The sequence below is a fragment of the Mesoplodon bidens genome (assembly GCF_964165515.1).
Source record: "Mesoplodon bidens genome assembly, chromosome: 5".
NCBI classification, from domain to species: Eukaryota; Metazoa; Chordata; class Mammalia; order Artiodactyla; family Ziphiidae; genus Mesoplodon; species Mesoplodon bidens.
This window is the reverse complement of record NC_138161.1, coordinates 86274532-86300605: the sequence shown is the minus strand read 5'-3', so window position 1 is coordinate 86300605 and position 26074 is coordinate 86274532. Positions and strand designations below refer to the sequence as shown.

At 39.5% G+C, this 26074-nt stretch overlaps 1 protein-coding gene across 1 annotated transcript in view; it reads left to right on the top strand.

Annotated features, from left to right (window-relative positions):
* The window catches only part of LOC308617944 (histone-lysine N-methyltransferase MECOM-like), a gene marked incomplete at its 3' end in the record, with an annotated part of 297664 nt that overhangs the window by 132589 nt on the left and 139001 nt on the right, over positions 1-26074 (top strand). The window lies entirely within an intron of this gene.

The window sequence follows — 26074 nt, the reverse complement described above, 5'->3', positions numbered from 1 at the left end:
TTCTCATTGTGGTGGCTTCTCTTGTTGTGGAGCATGGGCTCTAGGTGCGCAGACTTCAGTAGTTGTGGTGCATGGGCTCAGTAGTTGTGGCGCACCGGCTTAGTTGCTCTGTGACAACTCTGTGATCTTCCTGGACCAGGGCTTGAACCTGTGTCCCCTGCATTGGCAGGCGGATTCTTAACCACTGAGCCACCAAGGAAGCCCCAAGCAATTTTTATATATGAAGTTTTCTCTAGAAGGGTAGGGAAGGTCCTTCAATCCAATTTTAGATCAAAGCTCAGACGTGCCATTGTCCTACCAATGATGTTCATGACTCAAAGCCTTTTAAGAAATGTCTTCTGGGTTTTAACCAAGGTTGCATAGCTGTGTGGGTGCCTGATAAAAGTACTGTTGTGACAGTTTATACTGGATAGTGAGCTTGATAGACCCTGTGGCTTTGGTTCTCTGGCAGCTTCTTCCTTTGACCTGGACTAAGAGACTAGCTGCTGAAATGGTATCTGGATAAGGAGGAAAGTCAACTGATTTTTTTTTTTTAACCTTACTTTTTATTTTTCCCAATCACTTCATTTCCAGAATCTTCTTTTTATAAAATTATTATATTTACCATGTTATAAATTCACCTACAGCAATTTACATGGAAGAAAAAGGAAGGTTTGGGTTTTTAAGAAGAAATTATTTTTGTTTACTAAAAACCATTAAAAAGAGAGGCTATTAAAGATTACTGTTGTTTCAGTCAAGTTTCACCAACAAATGTTAGAAGTGCCATTGAAAACCATAGCATTCCCATTCCTGGATAATCTGTTTCTGTCCTTGTTTGCCTGCATATGTTTTAAGATTTTCCAGAGTGGTTGTTTCTATTTAAGGCACATCATCTGCAGAATTCTGAAATATATACCAGTTCTTTGAAATAGTTGGTAAAGCTCAGCTCTTAATAATAGGAGAGTTTCAAATGCCCTCATAGACACTTGGCCATCTGTAAATAAATGAAGTTCAATGGGGAAAATAGCATAAGGAATCCGTTTTGGTTACTGTTTCTATTTTGTTCATTCACATCATCTGATTTCAAGATGACAAATATGGAAAGAGTGTGAGAACACGTTTAAAAAAATATTATATTTTGAAACTTGGATGTGAGTTCAAACACTCAAACTAAAGGAGACCTATGATTCGAAAGTGAGTTATTTATTGTCTTTGTCAGTTTCTAGAATTTAAATTTATGTTGGGATAAAGCAAATGCAAAGCTACATTTGAACAACAATGTGTACATTTTTCTTTTGAATTTACTTATTCTTCAAGCAGAGGCTCTTACATTCTCTGTTTGAGACTATGGGCACTAGTCCTGAACAGACATGGATACTAGAATCTCAGATTATTATTGTATCCTGATGTCCCCTTCTGCGTGTAGGCTTGATCACTGGGTCGCATTTATACCACCTGAAATGGAAGTGATTCTGATTTATAGCTCAAAATGTGGCTGACTAAGCCAAATGGTGACCATTTCATTATTTCAGTTTCATGGGTTGTGTCTGAAGGGGTTTGGTTCAGAAAATGGACCACTGCTCAAAAGGAGAAAGTCTGTTCCTATGAGGCAGTAGGTATTGAGTCAGCAAATTATGGTTTGTCCAGCCTCAGAATGTCAAACAGACCATATGCTGCAGCTGCCCAAGTCATCCCACCCCGTGTGCATGCACACACCTAAACGCACTCACCAAACATTCATAGAGAGACAGACAGACAGACATATGACATGAGTTAGCAGTCTTACTACAGAAGAGAAAGGGGCCACATGGTAGAGTGAGGTTGTGACTCAGAGCCCTGTGTTCTCTCCTTGACTTCTCTTTCTCACCCATCTTTTCCCAGTGCCAAGAGTAATAGGGATTGCAAGTGAAGAGTGAGGAGAAAGCAGTGTAAGAGTGTATGAGTCTCTGTGTGTGTGTCTTCCTTGACCATGGGGCTCTCAGACTTTGATTCAATCTCTGGCACAATGCAGCCTCTGTAGAAAAGATATTAGGAACAAAAAACAAACTTGAAGATTCAGGAGCAGGCTGCCAGAATTATTAAGAAAAACATTCAGATGATGCCATTAAAAACATATGGGGATTCTGTAAAGCCCTGAAAAGAAAATGTTTAATTATGCGCCGTATGCAAAAGCCATCACGTTGAGATTAATACTAAGGGCTGAACTGTGTGGGGCGTAAGTAGTCCACAGTGATGCATCAATCTTTTTACTCTTTTAAAAATAATGTTTTTCTTTCACTGATGACAAATACCTTTCAAACTGTTGAGATCATGCTGCTAGAGTGATACATGGAGTTTAATGAAGTCCAAAGTCACTAACAAAGTTTCCAAATTAAGTTTTCAAGGTCCTTGAGTTAGATTTCTTTCCTTTCCTCTCCTACATTCCCACTCACTTACCGCCCCCATAGGGACCCCCCCTTCCTCCTTCCGTCACACAAACGTTGCCTATGCCAGTGGGTTGGTTAGAAATACCCAGTTTTGAGGTTTCCGGTTTTAAGACACTGTAATGATTCACTGCCCAATATTTAAGTGTTAATAGTTACAGTGATTTTGATTTCCATTCTCAATAGCTCACATTAGAAACTTGAAGAATATAAAATTCTTGTCCCTTTTTGATGATCATAGAGACTATTTTCTTTCATCTGAATCAGATGTGTTTGAGGATTGCCATCATTTCCTTTAGGTTCTTGTAAATGTGTGGAATCATCATGCCAAACGGCTTTGTATGTGTGAGAGGAGTGCCACAACGAGAAAAAAAAAAATCAAACTTTGTAGTTAATAGAGCTTCCAAACAAGTATACTGGATATGATCTACATAAATAGAAGTCAAAACTGCAAAAAGTCACTGGGCTTTAATTACTTGAGTACTGCTCTCACTTTTATACTCATAAATATTGGAAAGGCAGATAGGTAGCTTCTCAGAATTAAAAATAGTGTACAGATGCAAAAAAAGAGAGCAAGTTATGTATTCTTGAAAAGCTGTACTCATTTTAAGAAGGTCAGATATATTCTGTTGGTGCTAGTTCACCTCCGGGAATTTTATGGACTTAAGCACTTGGGATTTTGATCCCTATTTATTGGGCCAGGCTTCTTTAAGTAAACATGTGGCTTATGAATCAGTGGACAGATTTGTTGCTCACACTTAAATGTGTCAAAACGTTTTCTTAAGCGTCAGTCAGGCTCACTGCAGTAAAAATATAAAACTCCTCCCAACCCCTTCATGTCTGTCATTTTCTATATTGCATGTATGATGGAAACTTACAAACTACCCAGCCTGCAGTGATTTTTGGTAAAGGTGACAGGCTCTCGGAACCTGACTGGCTTACTCAAATTCCTGTTTAGAAACAGGCTCCCCCAGTGCCCAGCATTGAGGCTTTTGGATTCAGGTACACTGAACAGGCAGGGGCGATTTCAAATTCAATCTGCTTCTTGATTATGGGATCCTGAGTCAACCATTGTTTCAGTGTTTTCCTCCTGTGTATTTGTTTTTGTGTGAGAAAACTTTACTTCCATTGGTTAACAGCCAGCCACATTTCTACAAAGAGCCACCTGTTTCTGAGTTTACACAGGATATTTTGGATTTGTGTAATACAATAGGATCAATTTAATTATGCTTTTCCTTAAGTACAATGCTACCTGGCATTATTTCACTACCTGATACATGCTCGTTCTTTGGAGACCAGAAAAAACCACACCAGCCCTGACTTAAGTTAGCTTTAAGGTATTTTATTACCCCAATTTCTTCTAATATGCATTAAAGGCTATATACTTTTGGTATGAAAAAATGGTTGCCCTGAACCCCCTACAGTCCCTGTTATTTACAATGTTTCAAAGCTTTAGAATTACTACAAAAGATTTACTCATATAGCAGAGCATGTAAAATTTAAAATCAATAAAGTATATAAATTTTGCTTGTCTCCTTGAATTGATTCCCTGCTCTAATAGCTCAATACTGTAATACTATATACTTTTTTATTTCCAATGTCATTACCCAATAATAATCTCTGGACTTTCTTGCCACACCTCTGGGGCAGTTCGGAATTTCTGACAATATTCTTCACAGACAGTTGTCATAGGCAATTGTTACTCCTTGCATGGCTTCTAAACATGAATATCCACGTGAGAACTATTAGTTTGGTTCTGTGATATTAGAAACTCAACTAATTTCTTTTGACGTGGTAAATATAGCTGAGCATTTTATTTTGTGGTAGAATGGAGAAAGATTTGAATTTGGAATGTCTTAGCAGTGGTAGGTTAATCCCACGCTATGTCTTTTTTTTTTTTTTAACAAGAAGTATGAGGTTCAGTATTCTATAGTTTTCTAACATAAAAGTTCTTCTAACCATAGCTTTGCTTGGAGTTAGAAAATAAGGCGCATGCTTCAAGGCAGCTAACGTTGGGAAGGTTACCTTTTACTGATGTTACTCAGTTTTTATTCCCTAAGTGTATTCACAAGGATAAATTCTACCTCATTTCAGAAATTGCTAGTATTTTGCAGAGTGAAATAGAGCTCTCCTTAATAGATTTAGAGGTAAAGATAGTCTTGGCAAATTAAAGCATGGGAGGCAGTGAACAGTTATTCCATCACTTACTCTTAAATTCACCAGGGTAGTTGTTTGCTTAAATCATGGTGGTATCTGGGTCTCAGTGCTAAAAAGGTTGAGCTGACCTTGGTTTCTTGAAATGCAAAATGTCGTCCAATCCAAACATGCCGGTGAAATCTAAACTCGCTTTCATTTCTTAATGGCCACTCTCAGCCTGTAAAGAACACAGACAGATGATTGCTTACTTAGGCGTGAAAACAGAAGAGAGTGTCCATGCTTGCGCCAGGTATTTTTGCTTGCTAAAGCAATGCTTTCCAGCCAGTTTCTTAAATTCTTCCTTCTCTGATGTTTGTTTAGTGTAGTGATTGACAGAGCCCCCTACAAAATGCCAGAGGATCTTAATTTGAATCCCAGCTCTTCTACTTTGCTTTGTAACCTTGTGCAATTCTTTAACTCAGAGTCTACACGCAAAAAGTAGGGATTAAGGACTTTGGTCCTACCTCACAGAGAAGTTGTAAAGTAAGCACAGTGCAATCTGCAGGACCCTGGACACATTAAAAAGCTCAGAATTCACTTTCCCCATATTCCCTTCCACCTGGGCTAATATTTAGCTCTGAGAGAAATTCTTCATTGATAGCTTCAGGGATACGATTACCAAATAAAATACAGGATACCCAGTTAAATTTGAATTTCAGAGAAACTGGGTATATATCTATATCTATATCTATTTATCATAGGTATATCTTCATGTGATATCTGGGACATACTTGTACTCAAATTATATGTGTTGTTTATTTCAGATTCAAATTTAACTGGGGGCCCTAAATTTTTATTTGCTAATCTGACAACCCTTCTTAAGGATTCTGGTTGGAATATTTTCTACACTGTATAGATAGCAAACTAAAGATGCTAGGAAGTGGATATACAAGGGCCCTTCATGCTTCCAAGTTAATGCCTAAGTACTTAGACCAATGTGCTATCTGCAAGTGTCTGGTCTTACATTCCACAAATCTGCAATACAGAACTTAGTTTCTGACTTGCAAAAAGGGCAAATTAAGCCTGGTTCTCCCTTCTTTCTAGAGGGAGATCATCTCCCTTCCACAAAAAAACCCCAAAAAACAAAAAACCTACAATGGTGAGTTTTGATGGTGAAGTTCCTCTGGAATGCCATTGCAATGCACCAGTCCTTCTTGAGGATTATTTTTTCCCCTAGCCAGCAGAACCAGGTTGTAAAATATGGAGAAGGAAGAGGCCTCTCTTTAGAGGGTAGAGTCAGTTCCCAGGACCCAGCGCCCAGGTGATTGTGTAGTCTGGGCCTGTCTGGAAGGGCAAATTGGTTTTGGATGCCTTTCTACTTAGTACATTCATCATCAAATTTTCTTTGTTAATTTTTTATGAAAAAAGATAAAAGAGCTCAGTTAGGTTGATCTCAATTTCAATTTTTCAAAGTGATGACCATTAAAAAATTATCTATAATATGATGTCATACTTGTCTCCTGACATCTGTTATGTTAGGAAAGTCTTGTGAATACAGTTAATCAGGGTTTTCTCCTTTTAAATCTTCAAGTGCTGGATCTGGCATGAAATGCTGGGTCTTTACAAGTGTGTAAAGGTGTGGGGTCATTTGTGTACTTTAATTACTAAAAATATGCACTCTTTCAGAGGACTACTTATAAAATCTGGCCAAATGCTAGGCAATTATCACACACATCAGAAGAAGACTGATTACATAACCCACACTTCCTTTTTATATTTCTTCTGCTACAATGGTTTATACTAACCACGTCTATACTTTATCCTGATACCATACCTTTTTCTCCTACATTCGCATCTGTGTGGTCACATGTACTCTCTGAATGTCCAGGACTAAGATGCCTGGAGATGCCAGAAAGATCTGATTTACTTTTCTGGGTTAATTTAACACACATTGACCACTGTACTTTGGAGCAGTAGTTTTGGCCCCAAAACTCAGTAGATGGGTGCTCAGTCTATCATAATATCATAATGGGCTGAACATAGTTGTAAACTTCTTATGAAGTTCACATTACAACCCAGAGGGCGATCTAGGGTCCTGCCTGACATGTTATAGATGGTGCCCTAACCTGCAGGTGACCCTTTGGATCCTTAAGCCAAGGAACAGAGCTTCTTAATATCAGCAACTCTGATCTTACTCATCTTTTTTTGGGGGGTGGGTGAGGTATGCGGGCCTCTCACTTTGTGGCCTGTCCCGTTGCGGAGCACAGGCTCCGGACGCGCAGGCTCCGGACGCGCAGGCTCAGCGGCCATGGCTCGTGGTCCCAGCCGCTCCGCGGCATGTGGGATCTTCCCGGACCGGGGCACGAACCCGTGTCCCCTGCATTGGCAGGCAGACTCTCAACCACTGCGCCACCGGGGAAGCCCCCTTACTCATCTTTGCATTGTACATATTTAGCAAATATCTTTGAAAAAGTTTGCTACAGGAAGCATAATGATGTCAAAGTTCATGGGGCTTTGATATATAGCACATTCAATGTCTCAAGAGTTAAATGACTGAGGTCCTCATAAATCAGTAGACATTATCATTTCCCTCATTTGTAAAATGAAAGGCTGGATGGGACATATTCTAAGATTTATTCAAAGTCCAACATAATATGATTCTATGATTTTAAGGTTCAGGCTAGATCATAGCAGTTGTTTTTAAAAGTAGACAAACATTTTTCAAATTTTCTTTTTAAGATGTGCCTTGACTCTACACTGAGAGAAATGTTATTATTTATTTAATTAAAAAATTAGTTGTAGAAAGGAAACAGAAAAAAAGTCAAGACTTTGTCACTCTGGCTGCCAAGTTTAAGATGGAGCCATTCCTGGAGTCACTATGAGGATGTCTATAAAATGTGAAGTTGGCAAAGAAAAGAAAATGAGGAGAGAGTAAAACATATAGTACATGTGTATCTATATATCCAGGGCTTTTAACTTATGGGGGCTGGTTGCCATTTCAGTTTGGTAACCAGAATCAACAATGAGTCCAGTTGCCAGAATTGGAGGTTTGGTACAGAATCCCAGGAAAAATGTTTCTAAACTTTACTTTAAAAAACATTCTGTCGGGAATGCTTTTGGATAACTGACATCTTGTTGCTTCCCTCCCCTCACTCAGCCACCTTTCAGGAATCTAGCCTCCTTTAAACTAAACTGGAGGGCACCAGATCTATATTTGTCAGCTGTTTTATTTTTAATTGGAAGGTTATTCATGATTTGATGTTCACTGTCTTACTTCTCTGTTGGACTGTAAACTCCTTGAGGGCAAGTGCTATTCCTGTGTTTTTTCTTGTTGAATCCCTAGTACCTACCACAGAGCCTAACTGAATCCATGGATGGAAATCTTCAGGTTTACATTGGGCTCTCGTTATTTTAGGCATGTCGTTATGAGAAACAGCTGCCATCAACTGTGTTTTAGGGATTCTTCTACTGTAATGTTTTGAAAATAGCAGTAACTCTAGAGTTTTCATTTAATAGAGTATTGAAAAACTTTGTTGGTGTTCAGAGAGTGTTTTAGGCTGATTTGAAGAGAGAGAAAGGGTCTATTTGTATAAGCCCTAAAGGACACTCCCTCTCCTGGATAACTGTCCTTGGACAAGCTACCAATATCTTTCTTTTCCTCTCTCACAATTTCAAATGTCTACATGCTTCGGTACATATTGGGTAAGTCTTCAAAAAATTCAAAGACACAATCTGCTTAAAAGTGGTAGCAAAATTACCATGTTTGGAAAAATCTATTGTCTTATACATGAAAATAAAGGATCATGAACCCAACTATTGATAATTTCTAGCTGAAATGCAACATCTGGGCAAGATTTCAGAACTCCATTTCCTGACTATGCCAAATGGCTCATCTGGAAGCAGTCGGCCCAAGATTTAAGAGGTGATAGTGGTCCCTTTACTCATTCAGTCCTTGGTCCCCCTGGAGTTTCCTGCTAGGGCAATGATGAGTGATACTTGCTTCTGGGTTTCTGTAGTGTGGTCCATGGTGTTTTAGGTGTTTGCTTTGACCACTAACTTATTTCATCTAGAACATTATCCATGATGACAATTCGTTACTTTTAGCTGACTTTGAGTTGATTGGTGACCTGAAGAGAAAGTTCCTATTACCTATTCTATGAAGCATATAACTTCCTATATGCTTCCATATAGACTCTGTTCATTTCCCCACATATTGCAGTATTTATTATCTGTTGTTGCTGAGGTTTAAAAATACATTTGGGTTATGGTTTCAAATTCTTCACTTGATCAAAAGCAACTAGTGTCCAGATTTCCTCTGTGAGCCTAACCTTAGAGAATTGACCTAAGGAAAATATTATTTCCCCAGGAAGATGTTCTTATCTACCTGACTTTGGAAATACAGATAAAAATGTCACATACCCTTATGGTAAACAGAATAGGATTTGTAGTATGATGATTAAGAGCTCGATTCTGGAATCAGATTAACCCAGGCTGGACTCCCGGGCTTGCCACTTGGGGTTCTGACACTGAGGGTGGGATCTTTAACAGCCCAGAGTTGCATGCTTAGCACAGGGCTAGGTTAAACACGAAATGGTCCATAGGTGTTACCTTAAAAAAAAAAAAAGATGGATTTTTATTGCTAAAAATGTACAGACAAGTAACTGATCTTGAAAAAGAGGTGGAAGGAATCAAGTGTACTCTTCATTGGTATAAAGATTAGATATGATCTATGGAGAAGGAAAATAGAGTTGCATCTGAAACAAATTACTTTTCTTAAAAATGACTCTCCTTTAGCTTCTCTTGAGGGTCAATTTAAGTAATGTCGCATGAAGAGTATCTGTGTATTTTTTGTAAAGTAGCGGTAGAAGATATCCAATGTCTTATTTACAGTTTCTTAAACAACAATCCACAGAAACCTCTTTTATTGGACAATGAGAATTATATATAAATGATTTTTTTTCCTCTTCACCTTGTTTTTTAAGAAGCTGAACACTAAATTCAGTTCTCAAATGGTAGTAGCTATACTAGGGTATTTTTTTGTACTTCATGAATTTTGGAATTCCATTTTAATGGCTTTAGTGTCAATACGTGTTTTGAGATGCCTATCTTTTTTTGGGAAGAAGAAAGATAAATTTTATTTAAGGGATGCCACCTAGAGTTTGTCTATAATATTTCAGCTTTTATTTTCTCAAGCAAATACCAAATTGGTATTCGAAAAATGCTTTGAACTCTTTCAGTGGAAAAGTGCTATGTAATGCTAATATATTTATTTTCACAAGTGCAAGTAAAGCTTGCAAGATATTCTTACAAAGAGGGTTCCTTCTGTAGTATACGGTGGAATGAGAGACTTCTATGATGTTTGTTACTTTGTGATATTTCAGTTTTTTCAAATTTGGGCTTAAATTATTAGACCCATATGTATAAAGGATTTTATCTAAAAATGATGCCTAGTTTGAATACGGAAGAGAGTGCCTCTTTATATAATCACATTCTCATCGGGAGTATGAGCTTACATGGGGATTGGATCCAGGAGGCAAAATGATGTGCTGGAAAAAAATCTCATGTTTTAGAGTCAGACAAACTGAGGTTCCTATCCAAACTTCATCACCTGCTAAATAGATTCGCCTTACATTTTTCTTCTGTAAAATGGTGTTAATAATATTTACTTTATATGGTTGTACTGAATATTTACTTTGTATCAATCAATGACGGTTGTTATTTGCCTAGGCTGCCCGCCCTATGGGAGTTGGCCAGCTCCCAGCTGCTCAGAAACTTGGGTAGATATAACGGAGTGAATGAGTTGGGATTGTTACAGGAGCATAAAATAATATTGTGCCTTAGGGTCTGGCCTATGGCACCATCCCCTAGCAGATCCCTCCTCCTTTGTCCTCCCATACTCTCCACCCTCCCACAGGAGAGAGCTGCCACTGTGGTGCAGTAAAAGGGGAGGTTGGATCTTTGGGGCAGAAGCTTGACTTGGAGCTCCCTCCCATCATTCTCAGGAGGCAACTGCCCTCCCAGTTGTGAGATGTGGGTGATGCTTCTGTGAACAACTCTATCCTTTTTTTAAGGCAGAATTGTCCATCACTGTGTCTATTGGGACTAAAAAATGTTTTTGATTGCTCAGCAGAGAGGCAGAAAATTATATCCCTTATTTCTATTTATTTCCAGAGTTGAATTGTATCCTATGGAACCACTGATTTAAAAATATACTGGCTCTAAGGTACTTTAAAGGGACTGCTTTAAAGTATGATGCATCGGAGGCACCAAGATGACGTTCAAGCCCCCATCTCAGTCTCTCACTGATTCGCCCATCCCATGTACATCACTGGGTGTCTGCTGTGTGCTGGGTATCACTCAAGGTGCTGAGAAGAGGAGAGTGAGCACTGCACCTGGACCTATCAGTGTGCAGTACAGTTTGACAATCAAATCTAACATTGTTTTAAATTAAAAGTTATCTTGCTTTGGATCCAAAGACCTGAATAGAAGGAAAGATTTGATATTCAAGGCTTTAGGGTCAGTTTGGGCACAATTACTTCTCCAGCCACCCTGATTCTTTTGTTAGTGGGCCCTGCGAAGTCCTGTTTAATTTTGCACCCTCAAAGCCTCTGCTTTCATATGCTCCAGTCTCCTTGCACGCCAACCCTCTTAGTCACTCCACCCCTCACCATCCACCACTAAAGAAGGCAGAATCAGCCTGGCAAACTGACTTATTTTGTAAAGTGATATCTTTTCTTCGACTCTCTGCTTAAGAGCTGTAGAAATTTTGGTTGTGTCAGTGTCTCTTTCCCTGTTTGGAAAAGTTGCATCTTATGAAATCCTGTGGTAAGATTCCTTGCACTTGAATTAAACAGCTTATTGTGAGCATACTAGGAATTTGGGAGTTCACTTCAGCACTGAACTTTTGCATACACCCCAATATAAAGGTATGTACTAGATTAGTGACATGGTTTTCTTCTGACCCTCTCAACTCCTTTCCCTCTAAAATTAGATTTTCTTGTTTGGGTTAGTAAAGCATGTGGTTGCACACCCTCGTAGAGCTATTGCGAAATATTAGGTTCGCATTTCCGGAGGCGCTAGCCACTGGCTGTAACCCAATTCTGTTGGGAGAGTGAGTTGTGCATATGACTGACGTTACAAATGCAATGAAAGTAAAACAACCGTCTGAAAAAAGAGCAAGCAGTTATTTTTCAGTGGTGGGAAGAAGTTGCAGGTGTGCCTGATGTTTTTAAAGCTCTCAATTATTGATCTTGTCTTAAGACTTACAAATAGAACCATTAATGTGTCAGTGTTACCCAGATAACAGATGATTATTGTCCATCTTTAAACTGTACTTAGCACTAAAATGTATATGTAATGCATGCAAAAAGGCTAGCTTTATCACACTTCCTCAAGGTTTTACAGGAAAGAATTCATCCTTTCATTCATTTTTCCCTTGGCCCTCCTCCTTCCCCACTGCCCCCAACCCACATTTATTCCCTTTGCTAATTGAGAGAAATTCCTACTAGACATTCCAGCCACTAGCTGGCAGACATAACAAACACAAACTTTACAGGCTATGGTGGAAATATCTTAGGACACAACTTTTCAGCCTGCAGTAACTACCGCCTTCTGAACTATGTAGCTCATCACAGTGAATGAAGCAAGTTAAAGTAGTATAACACCTAGGGATTTTAGTTCAACTTCACTGTAACCTCAATTTTACTCCCGTAAGTCAAGTTTGTCGTCAGAGAGTTCCGTATTACACTTGACAGACAGATTCATCTGCCTTCACTCTGTGAATATGGTCAACGCATGAGCAGCAAGGCAGTAATACATCTTTATTTAAGCCAAGTCTTGGATTTAGTCCCAAATGACATAATCCCCCATAAGCTGGAAAATCTGGTCTAGACCACAGAATGTTATGGGGAACACACCTGTTCAGAGAAGTGCAGTCAAAGGATAGTTAAACAGCATTTCATTGTCATCCTGGGGGAACGGAATAAGTCACACATGGCAGGAGTTGGACCTGGGCCTAGAGCTACTTGACATTTTTATATAACAAATTAGACTATTCGACGGGATTGTTGCAAGGGGTCTGTGTTTTAGGTAAGAGTGAAGCACCAGTTTTTGTACAGCACTACTATCTGTGCCCAGCCATAGTTGGGAGGGGTTCGGTGGAGAAACTAAGGCAGATGAACCAACAATGGTTTGTAGTAATTCAGATCCCTGGTGAAGGAAGTCTGGAAAATGGAGATGGTTGTGAAGGAGGAAGTGGAAAAGAAGAGGTGGGATACTGTGAAGGAAAAATTATCAAAGACTCAGTGATTTTATCAAGTTTGTCCATTTCTACATTGATCCTTTCTTTTTTTTCTTTTCTTTTTTTTTTTTGCGGTACATGGGTCTCTCATGTTGTGGCCTCTCCCCTTGTGGAGCACAGGCTCTGGACGCGCAGGCTCAGCGGCCATGGCTCACGGGCCCAGGTGCTCCACGGCATGTGGGATCTTCCCGGACCGGGGCACGAACCCGTGTCCCCTGCATCGGCAGGCGGACTCTCAACCACTGCGCCACCAGGGTGGCCCAATCCTTTCATTTTTTTGCTCATTTATCCATGCATTACTAAGTGCCTACTATGTTTGAGGTACTGCGGCAGGCACATTGGACAAAGCAATGAACAATTGCTTGGTTCTTCACTACAGGGAAGTAGGTAGGGCCGAGAAAGGACTCTCAAAAGTTAAAAATTAGGGATCATGAAAATGATGTTTCTTCTTTCAAGATGGGAGGATTGGGAGAGGGACCCTGGAAATGATTTGTTCTTAGACTTACTGTGTTTGAACAGAGGCCTCTCACAGAGATGAAGAAGAAAAGAGCTGAAGAGTCAGGACTAAGCCTAAAAAACGTCAGAGTTACTTACTCGTGGCAAGAACTCTAGGGCCAGATGAGCTTCTTGGGAGAGGGGCTAAGCAGTAGGTCTGAAAGTGAGTCCCTGTGGCATTGGGTGTGTGGTGTGGCACGGCAGTGTAGCTGATAAAGGAGGAACTAGACACCAAAGGAAGCCATTTCTCTGAAATGCTGTCGACCTAAAAAACCGATTATGACAAAGTTGTTAGAGATACACCTAAACTCACTTCTACAAGGTGTACATTTAGGAAGCAAGTCTGCTGAACAGATTGCAACTCACTGGACTCAATAAGAAAATGATCTGGAGGTAGCACAGCAGAAGTCTTGATAATGTGGAAGAACCAAGTGGTGCCCAAGCAGTTATGTAAATGATCTACTAAGTGTTTTTGTGGGCACGATGGGAATTTCAAGACTTAAAGAAGTACATCTTGAAGAGAAGAACATTTGAAACAATTTATGTGTTGGAACCTATAAGATGAAAAGAATTGTGAGTTCTTTAGATCTTTAGGAAAGAAGGCTGAAGGAGCAGAATCAATAACTTGTTAAACAGATGTCTAGTAACTAGGTGCCAGACTCCATAAGAATTCTACAAATAAAGTGTTTACTTCCAAGGAACCCCAGACTATGTGGGAGAGATTTTGGTTCCGGGTTGGCCTTGCCACCAGTGTGCTGTAAGATCTAGTTATGTTACATAATTCAACCTTCTCTCTTCCTATTTGTAAAATACAAAGATTGGCAGATGACCACTAAGGCCCAAACCTAAAAAAACAAACAACCAAACAAAAATAGGTTATACTATTAATTACTGTTGTAACCTATTAACATTCAAAGATAATCAAGTCTGATTGCTTTGAATGAAAGTCTCATGTGATACCTACAAATCTAGCATATAAAATGAACCTAAAGAGTACTTTGCTTAAGAAAAAATCTGCTACTTGACCCTAACGTAAAAACATTTCAAAAATAATGATTGAAAAAAAATCAGGTTATGTATACTCGTTAAGATTTGCTTGTTATCTTTGACACAGGTCTCTTTTAAATGGGGTTCATTTTTTTTTTTCTTTTTTTTTTTTTTTAATTAGTTTCTGCTTTATAACAAAGTGAATCAGTCATACATATACATCTGTTCCCACATCCCTTCCCTCATGCATCTCCCTCCCTCCCACCCTCCCCATCCCACCCCTCCAGGCGGTCACAAAGCACCGAGCTGATCTCCCTGTGCTCTGCGGCTGCTTCCCACTATCTATCTACCTTACGTTTGGTAGTGTATATATGTCCATGCCTCTCATGGGGAGGGGGAAGGGTAAGCTGTGACAAAGCGAAAGAGAGGCATGGGGTTCATTTTTTAAAGCTTGAATTTGTTTTTCTTGAATCAGTGGCAAAGGGTGACTACCGCCTTCCGGCTGAAGGTTTTTCCCAACACCTTTGCCATGTCTGCCCTCAGGGGATTTCAGATAACAAGCAGCACCAAGTTGGCCCTCTAAATTTCCCCCCCTCTCCCTGCCACAGTACTTAGCAGATTGGGTGAAAATGTGTCCACAGAGATTAGATATTTCAGTGACCACAGTTCATTTTTCTGCTCTGAAAGCTATCTCCCGAATCAGCCCTCTACCTCTGGTTTATCGGGAGGAGAGTACAGACAGATAACATCCTTGCGATGTGACCCTGACCTTTGTCAACCTTTGTTAAGGCTTCATCTGAAGTCAGGCCTAATGTTTGTAAACAGGATGTAATTAAGGCTGGGAACTGACAGGGTCTGACATTAAGACAATGCAGAGCTGGCAGGGAATGGTCTGTCAGATGTCAGCTCGCATTGTGTTCTAAGTGCCTTCATAATAATTAGTGTCCTCTGTCTGAAGGAAGTTCAGTCCACTTGGATTAATCTGTCACAGCGTGGAGGCCATCCTTGGGAGGGCAAGTGTTTCCTCTGATAAACCTTAGAACAAGTATGAGAAAAAAAGCAAAGAGACTCAAAAGAAAACTGTCAAAGTCAAGACTGCTGGTGACAGGTGCTGCCTGAAAAATAGAAACAGGAAGTAGGGAAACAGAGTGCCACCTCCACATCCCAATCATGAAGTGAACACAGGAGTTCAGTGTGATCAGAATTGGCTACAGTCATCCGGGGCCTGCTGGTCTGGGTGTCGTGAGTAGACACAGGAAGATGAGTGTTCAGAAAAGCCAGTGCATAAACATACTGTTTGGCTTTTGCCCTTAACCAGCACGATGCGCGGGCAGGAGGTTGCCCACACCCTATAAGAGGATTTAGGCTTAACGTGTAATTGATCCAAAGAGGCTGAGTCTGCTTTCTGTTATTAGAAGACCTTTGTTGAGCAGCTTCTGGTAGTTGGTATGGTACAAAGTGAGTCAAGAGATGTCGCATCTATCTTCTTGACTTTCTAACCAGGGCACATGAGCCCGATGCCGACAGGCTACTGTCAATAGCCTTTTAAGTCTGCTTGGACTCTTCCTGAATCTCAAAAGTTGCCATTGAACGTAGGGACTCAAACAGATAGTTGTACACCAGTGTTCATAGTAGCATTATTAGTAATAGCTAAAAAGGTAGAAACAACTTAAATGCCCATCAGCAGATGAATGGATACACAAAATGTAGTCTATCTATACAGTGGAATATTATTCAACCTTAAATAGGAATGGAATTTTGACACATGCTACAGCATGGGTGTACCTTGAAACAATACGCTAAGTGAAATAAGCCAGACATCAAAGGACAAAGTATGATTCCACTTATATGGGGTACCTAGAATAGGCAAACGCATCAAGACAGAAAGGAGAATAGTGGTTACCAGGAGCTGTGGGGAGAAGAAAATGATAAGTTATTGTTTAATGGGTACAGAGTTTCAGTTTGGAATGATGAAAAAGTTCTGGAGATGAATGGTGGTGATGGTTGCACATGTAAATGTACCTAATTGTACACTTTAAAGTGTACACTTATACATGTCACAATGTACACTTAAAATGTTTACAATTAAATTGTACACATAAGAATGGTTAAAATGGTAAATTTTATGTATATTTTACCACAAGATTTTAAAAAACAAGTAGTTATAGAAAAATAGACCGTTTAAGCTGGATGGGCCTTCAGGGTTTCTCTGCTTCAATTACCGCATCAGGGAGTTGAGAGGATCCACAGGGTCAAGCCAGGGCTGGTAGTAGAGCCTGCTCCTGACAAGCGGACCATTCACTTCCTAATACCAAATTCTACTCTTATATCCGTGACCCTTTGCTACTCAGCCTTTGGGGGAAGATGAAGCCCTGAGGCATATTAGTAGCTGTTCTCTTTGAGGTTTATCTAAGTGTAGAACTTAGTGACTATTTGTATTTATTTTGTAACTTTCAAAGGCCTATATTTGCAAAAGACTCTTCTAAATCTCTTTCAACTCTGTCACTTGATGTCTCCATGGTTGTGTACAGGAAGGATCACTATAGGTCCAAGTTTAGTTTGTAACTAAAAATAAGACTAAGATTCTTCACCTAAGGCATTGAATTTTTCGTTGGCTCCAGTGATAGGTTTAAAAGCTTCCTAATTATCAATGAGACATAAAAGACCACACAATAGGTCCTAGTAGAATAAAGGCCAGAAAGGAATGTTACATCAAAGAGGCAACAACTTTTGAATATATATTTTAGGAAAAAATAATTTGATTTCATTATTTTTCCAGTTGCACGGCTTTCTTAAATTAGAAGATGGTGCTGCTCATATGAATGGCTTCCTCTCAGGTTTATTGTATATAAGGCACTAAACTTATTTATAGGATGGATAGGTGTGGTAAGGGTTGTCAGGAGAAATGTGTGTGTGTGTGTGTGTGTGTGTGTGTGTGTGTGTGTGCTCTTCTTTTGCTCATTAACATCCTGAGGAAATTTTTCAATTCCTCTTTGGGTCATTCATTGATTCACTGTGTCCTACCCCACCCTCATGCCAGATTTTACTGTAGTTGAAGTAATTAATGGCATGTACACAGTGATGAAGTGTAGGAGTGGGAGAAAATGGGGAATACTCAACAAAACACTTCTGGGGTTCTCTTTTCCAGGTCCTCCCGCCATATTTTAAAGTATACAGAGGACTCCATGGGGAGGGACCCTTCTTGAATTAGCATGCATATCATATTACTAGTATCCAACATCCCTTAGGAACAGCTATCATTTACCAAACACCTATTATGTTCAAAATATTCTTTCATTTATTTTTGGCAACAGTCCCTTAAAAGAGTTATTTTCTCCATGGATTCAATTGAGATTTAAAAGGCCAAATAACTTTCTCATGGTTACTCATTAAGAAACAATAAAGTTGGGATTTAAACTAAGATTGGACTCTACCCTTTCCATAATGGTAGGCCATTGGTTCTCAGATATAAATGAAAAGAAAGGTAAAAGAAAACCCGGTAAAGCTTCTCTTTTCCTTTCCTCCTTCTTCCTGAAACCAGACATCTTAATGCAGGAAAGTTAGCTTAGGACTCAACTGGCGAGTTCCCTAGTAGGAGGGAGGCCTGTATAACTTTAAGTAGGTTGGCATGGAGGCAAGTAGGGGGTACCAGTCTCCTTCAGCCTGACGTCAGCAGTGTTTTCAAAGAGAAGATAGGGACTATCAAATTAAGCTAACAGTAGGTTAATTTTTCATTACCCTGAATTAACGTACTCATTTACCTGTAGGCTATATCTTAAGACTATCATTAGTGTAGGAGAAAGAGAAGTTTGCTTTAGTGGCTGGCAAGGGGACAGATCTTTTCAGAAGCACCATTTGAGCTGGAGTGATAAACCATTTTGTACAGGATGACTAGTGCCAACGCTTACGCAATTTGTATGGTAGATATTTGACCAAGAGTTTGTATCACTGGCATTGTGATTGAGGCCCATTTTTAAAATAATCCAGACAACAAAGAGATGCGTTTCTTATGACTAGTGAAGACAGCAATTATTTCCTCCTTGATGAAAGACTAGACTTAAGCATAGCTTGAGACCCATATGAGGAACAGTTAAGTGGAAGCACATGCAAATTTTAAAAACAAATGGCTTTCCAACTACCACAACCTGGAAGAAGGAGGAGAAAAAAGAGGCATGGTGGTGGGCACACACACCGTTCACAATCGGAGAAATGCGAGCCAAACTGGGACCAAGTAATCCCACTTAACCTGGGAACCTTCTTAACTAAATGTAGTATTATTTTTCCAGGGAGTATCCAGCCACCCCTCCTAAGGATAGCTGTCATTTGTGGCTATTAGATGAAAGAGGAAATGACAGAGAAGCAGCTTACAGAATTAACTTTGATGCCCTAAATACATTTTTGGGGGGCATGTAAATATATAACCCCTGAAAGAAAAAAGCAGGGTGGAGCATATAAGGCTTTTGTAAGATGGGTAAATCATTTTCTTTTTAAATGAAATTCAGTTTGACTGCATGAAATATGAACAGTAATTAAATGCACAGTCTGTGGGCCTTCCATACTTTAAAGCGCTTTCTTTAAAAAGAAAAAAAAAAAAAGAGTACTCACCTCAGACAGGCCAATTACCCAAGAATGATGAAGTCAAGAGGAAAGTCGCTACATTTCTTTACTTGAGTGATCACAACCCCAGCCCGTGATTAGTCCCCACGGCACCAGCGGGGATGTGGCAGAGACACTCACGTTGGAAGACTTCAAATAGTCATTTCCTTGGTTAAAATAAAATCTGACTGCACTAAATAGACAGTTTTTAATCTCAATTGGACATCTGAAGATTTCTCAAGCTGTTGTTGGCCGTGGCAGAAACAAATTTTTCTGCTTTGTTGATTAAACCGCTAGTCTCCACCATTGCTTATCGGCCTGCAACGAGCTGTTCTTTTTAATTACAAGTGAGCCACCACGAGAGAGCAATTAACAGCTAGTAATTACTGGGCTCTTCAGAACGGCAACATTTTGCCTTTCATTCCAATTATATAATGGACAAGTGGCTTTTTGATCTTCAAATTAGTGAGCTCTTGTCCTCCTTGTTTGGAGGCAGAATTGGCAGGTTAATGATGGCTTGTGGAGGCAGTCTGTCCTGTGACTGATGGGAGGCGAGAAATGCCGGGAAAGAAGGCAGCAAGAGGCTTTCAAGAACCGAAGTTCTACCTTCATGATAAAGACGGGAAAGAGCCCTTGTTTTCAGAAGGTTTTGATGAAGAGCAAAAACAGGCTTCCATGGAGCCTCCAGAGAGCGTCATGGACTTCCTTCCCTCCTTTCCTGCAGCAAAAGGTGCCCATGTTGTAAAACACGGAAAACTGGAATGAGACCGTGTGTTGCTCTGGTATGCCTTTGATAAGGGTATGAAATAGTCCACATTGGCAAAAAGAAAAATAGTTGCTCTAGGATTAGGGAAGGATTTTGACTTTATTTAAATGTGTTTTAACTTTCTTTGAGAATCTCAGGGTATCTTATCCTTGCATACAATAGAATCTTATCTTACTTGATAATTTATTGCCAGATCTGGTATAAACCCTGAGGTTGTTAATAGAGGAAGTTGGACATTTTTGCTTTCCTGTGTCTAATCTCTGCTTTTCATTTAACAGCATAGAGGGGGTTCTACTATATTATAGTACACTCAGCAGTCGGCCAGTTTCTCCCCACACCTCTACCTTATGGGTGTGGCCTCCCATTTGGACCAGTTGTTAGTTGCAGATGCAGAAATGCAGGTGCAATCGGCCAGCTGTTCTTCCATGTCTTAGTTATATGCTCCAGTTGAGAGTGTGGTAGTTATGGCAGTTTTGTGGCCACAAATCACTATATGGGGGCATTCCTTTAGACAATAAAAATATTAATAGCATGAAACCCTTGATTTCTGGATACACAAGATCACTCCAAACCTTAAGAGGCAGAATTGACAAGTGTTTGCCTCATCATTCACTTGCCATCGCCATCACCATCACTGATAGGATCCTACAGATCTTATTTAGGCAGCCAGGCTGGTTGGTGATGGGAACCATTTTGTTGGGGATGGACTGAAAAAAGTGATGAAATATGAAAGAAAGTTGAGTTTGTGAGTGTGGAATCTGGCTTCTGAGCTGTTTTCAATGGTGTTATATGAATTAGAGTATATGCATGTAATAGCCACGACCTAATCTTTCTGAAAAGCTTTTTCTTTAGGAGGAATATAGCAATTAATCAAATAGGAAAAATAAGTACATTCACATTTGTTTAAACTCCACTATAGGACATCTTCATTAAGCACTTTACTGATACAATTCTTGGTTGTTTGATTTTAGTATCCTCATGGGGACAGAGCTCCAGATGAAGTGAGGGTAATCAAGCAAGGTTGAATCTTCCCCCACCAAACACCAAGTCTGGGCAATCCCACCGTTAGGTTGTGCAATCATTCAATTAAAAAAGTGTTTTTTTGAGAACTGCTCTCACTTTTTTCCAGAAAAGGACATTATTGAGCCATCTTGAGCAGGGTGTGCCTTTTGATCTATTTTCAGAGATGGTTGTAAGCTTAAATCTGTTAGTAACTTGTAGGATTCAATTTTAGGATGACTAGACATGAGTAGAGGTTCAATACATAGCTTTAAACAGACTTTTACATGTTGAAACAATTGATACTATTACAAGAACGATATTCACCACCATGCCTCATTAGCACTGTGGCCTACATTACAGCACTACTAGATGGTGTTTTGAAATCACACACTTCTCCTTGCCAATACAAATACCATATAGTTTGCCCATGAAAAGTTTTGGATCCAGATGGAAAAAATAAGCCTAGGTGTGTCTCTTTTTTCTTAACTGCTAAAGGTTTTAAAGACATATTCCATGTAACAATGATTTTGCCTTCACAATTGGGTTATGCAGTAATTGTGAAGGGTGGGATATTGAGTTTGAGAGGCACATCTGTTAAAAGGGAAATTTTGATTGATATAAGCTAAACTTTTTGGAGAGAAATGTAGTAGGAAGGCAAAGAAATCTAGGAGAGAAAGTGAAGTTCCCTTTTCCCTTGTAAACCTGAAGGCAAGATTTCTCGACTTTTTCAAAACGTAAGCCTTTTCTGACATCAAATGGGGGTAAATGTTGTCTTTTCAATTATCACAGTATTCAGATTCTCTACTTAACATAGATATCTTGTGATTTTCCAAATTCTGAGTATAGATTTAGTGTTTCTATCGATTATGATTTATGCAGTGCTAGTTGTCACAGAGTCTATGATATTAACAACCTTCTCTTTGTCTAAGCCTTTGAAGGGATAAGACTATATCCTAATGTCTCACTTCAGTGTTTCTAAGAGAATATATGGTATCCATGGAAGTAATTTGGGCTTCAGATTGTAGTTTTATCATTATTCAGTTATATGAACTTGGGCAAGTTATTAACATCTCTAAGTCTCAGTTCACTCATTTTAAACTGAGATATTGGTACTGACTCTGCAATGCTGTTATGAGGATTTAATAACATTTAATATATATAAAGTGGCCAATAAATTTCCTGACACATGGTAGGCACTCAAAAAATGCTAGCCATTATTGCTGTTAGAGTTCTTGATTCACTTAATTTGCTGTATCATTTTGCTTTTTTTAATATGACGATTGAATCCAGAAAACAAGTATTTGGAAAAGCCAGTCAGTAGTAGGCATTATAACCCAATATTGAAGTACAAGGTACAATATAAGGTTTTCCTTATAAAAATCTGGAAGTATTACTGAAGGAAATAGATGGCGTTTCTCTAAAAGTGCTATGAAGATACTTATGCCTATCCAAAATTAGATTATCCTTTTCTTTAAAGTTATTCCTGTAGTGATTTTTAAACTTTAAAGCAATTTTGCCTTTGGAAAATGAAACTCCATTTAAAAGAAGTGTTGTATGGGAGATTGACCAAGGTGGCAGAGTAAGAGGACATGGAGCTCACCTCCCCTCAGGAACACATAAAAAATAATCTACGTGTGGAACAATTCTCACTGAAAACTAACTGGAAACTGGCAGAAGGACTCCTGTACAACCAAGACTATAAGAAAGATACAAAGTAATTGGGTAGGAAGGGAAGAAAAGCAATCCAGTCAGGACCTATGCTCCTGGGAGGGGATTCAGAGGAAAGAGGAGAATATATGAGTGGATATCCACCCTGGGGAGTGAAGGATGAGAGCCACAGATTGGGTGTCCCAGTCCTGGGGTCCTATCTGGGGGAGCTGAGAACCACGGGCTGGTTAAAGGACCACTGGGACTAACAGGAGGGCTGTAGGAAGCCTGTACTCCACTCATGAGGAGCTGGCTTGCCCTGGAGGCAGGGTAGAGAAAGGACTGCTCTAGAGGCTACTGGGTCTCCTGCAACAGCCTCAGCTGAGGTGTGTGTCCCAGCCCAAGTGGAGTGAGCACTCTGGCCCCCTCCATCTCCAGCCCCACCCCCTACCAAGGTGATAGCTGCCAGCACACCCTGAGGAAAGATGTGACTTGTGTCCATCTCAAATCTAGCTCTCCCATCAAAGGGATTGGGCAATGTCTGTATAGGGACACGCCCATGTAAGGATATCCCTTTAAAACCACAATAGGTAACTGTTTCACCTAAATTCATAGAAGCAGAGAAAGTTAAGCAAAATGAAAAAAGAAACTGCTCTCACTTGAAAGAGCAAGAGAGAACCTCTGAAAAAATAAATAATGAAACAGAAATAAACAATTTACCAGATAAAGAGTTCAAAGCACTAGTAATACAAATCTTAACTGAATTAGGGAAAAGAACACATGTACAGAGTGAAAATTTTAACAAGGAACTAGAAAATATAAAAAAGACACAATCAGAAATGAAGAATTCAATAGCTGAACTAAAAACACACTAGAAGGAATGAATAGCAGACTAAGTGATACAAAAGAATGCATAAGTGATCTGGAAGATAGAATAATGGAAATCACCCAATCAGAACAGCAAAAAGGAAAACAAATTACAAAAATGAAAACAGTCTAAGATATCTCAGGGATAACTTTAAGGGTACCAACCTTTGCATTATAGGGGTCCTAGAAGGAGAAGAGAGAGAAGGTTTCAAAAATGTATTTGAGGGCTTCCCTGGTGGCGCAGTGGTTGAGAGTCCGCCTGCCGATGCAGGGGACACGGGTTCGTGCCCCGGTCCGGGAAGATCCCGCATGCCGCGGAGCGGCTGGGCCCGTGAGCCACGGCCGCTGAGCCTGCGCGTCCGGAGCCTGTGCTCCGCAGCGGGAGAGGCCACGGCAGTGAGAGGCCCGCGTACCGCAAAAAACAAACAAACAAACAAAAATGTATTTGAGGGCTTCCCTGGTGGCGCAGTGGTTGGGAGTCTGCCTGCCGATGCGGGGGACACGGGTTCGGGCCCTGGTCTGGGAGGATCCCGCATGCCACGGAGCGGCTGGGCCCGTGAGCCACAATTACTGAGCCTGCGCGTCTGGAGCCTGTGCTCCACAACGGGAGAGGCCGTGATAGTGAGAGGCCCGTGCGCGCACTGCGATGAAGAGTGGCCCCTGCTTGCCACAACTAGAGAAAGCCCTCACGCAGAAATGAAGACCCAACACAGCCATAAATAAATAAATTAAAAAAAAAATGTATTTGAGGAAATTATGGCTGAAAACTCTCCAAACCTGAAGATGGAAATAGATATCTAAGCACAGGAAGCACAGAGGGTCCCAAACAAGATGAACACAAACAGACCCACGCCAAGACATATCATAATTAAAATGGCAAAAGGTAAAGATAAACAGAGAATTCTAAAGGCAGCAAGAGAAGAACAAAGAGTCATATACAAGTGAAATCTCCATAAGGCTATCAGCTGATTTCTCTGCAGAAACTTTGCAGGCCAAAAGGAAGTGGTATGTTATATTCAATGTGCTGAAAGGGCAAAATCTGCAACCTAGGATACTCTACCCAGCAAGATTATCATTTAGAATTGAAAGAGAGATAAAGAGCTTCTTGGACAAGCAAAAACTAAAAGAGTTAATCAATAGTAAACCTACCCTAAAAGAAGTGTTGAAGGGTCTTCTCTAAGTGGAAAGGAAGTAGGAATTTCTAGGAAAGGGAAAATCCCACTAGGAAAGGCAAATATACAGTAAGAACTGAGGATCAACCACTGAAATAAGCCAGTACAAAGATTAAAAGACAAAACTATAAAAGCAACTATAACTACAATAAACAGAGATAAACATGAAGATGTAGAATATGACATGAAAAACACAAAATGTGGGGGTGGAGAGTAAAAAGTGTGTATCTTTTAACATTTGAACTTAAATGACTACCATTTTAAAACAAGTAGATGTAGTTATAGATCAAAGTATCTGAACCCCATGGTAACCACTTATCAAAAACCTACAATAGATACACAAAAATAAAAAGAAAGGAACATAAGCATACTACTAAAGAAAACCATCAAACCACATGGGAAGAAAGAAGAATAAGAAGAAGGAAGAGGAGGAGGAGGAGAAGGAGAAGAAGAGATTCATTTCAGAACAAAGACACACACAGACTGAAAGTGAGGGGATGGAGAAAGGTATTTCATGCAAACAGAAATGACAAAAAAGCAGGGGTAGCAATATTTGTATACTTTTCAGACAAAATAGACTTTAAAACAAAGGCTATAACAAAAAACAAAGAAAGGCATTATATGACAAAAGGATCAATACAACAAGAGGATATTATACTTCTTAACATATATGTACCCAATACAGGAACACCTAAATATATAAACAAATACTAACAGACATAAAGGGAGAAATTGACAATAATACAATAAGAGTAGGGGACCTTAACACCCCACTTACATCACTAAGCAGATCATCCAGACAGAATATCAATAAGGCAACCGTGGTTTTAAATTACACAATAGACCAGATGGTCTTAATAGATATCTACAGCATTAAATTCTAAAACAATAGAATACACATTCTTTTCAAATGCATATTGAACGTTCTCCAGGATAAATCATGTGCTAGGTCACAAAACAAGTCTCAAGAAATTTAAGAGGATAGAAATTATATCAAGCATTTTTTCTGACCACAATGGTATGAAACTAGAAATCAATTACAGAAAGAAAAATGGAAAAGAACAAACATGTGGAGATGAAACAACATGCTACTAAGAAATGGGTCAGTTGACCATTTCATTGACCAATGGGTCAATGAAGAAATCAAAGAGGAAATCAGAAAATACCTTGAGACAAATGAAAATGGAAACACACTTGAAAAATCTATAGGATGCAGCAACAGCTATTCTAAGAGGGAGGTTCATAGAGATACAGGTCTTCCTCCAGAAATGAGAAAGATCTCAAATAAACCACCTAACCTACCACCCAAAGGAATTAGAAAAAGAAGAATAAAGAAATCCTAAATTCAGCTGAAGGAAGGAAATAATAAAGATCTGAGAGGAAATAAATAAGACAGAGATTAAAAAAACAATAGGAAAGATCAATGAAACCAAGAGCTGGTTTTTTTAAAAGATAAAATTGATAAACCTTTAGTCAGGCTCACCTAGAAGAAAAGAGAGAGGACCTAAATATACAAAATAAGAATTGAAAGAGGAGAAATAACTAACACCACAGAGATGCAATCATAAGAGAATACTATGAACAGTTATGTGCCAACAAACAGGACAATGTAGAAGAAATGGAAAAATTTCTAGAAACATACAGCAGCCAAGTCTGAATCAAGGAGAAACAGACAATTTGAACAGACTGATCACTAGAAGTGAAA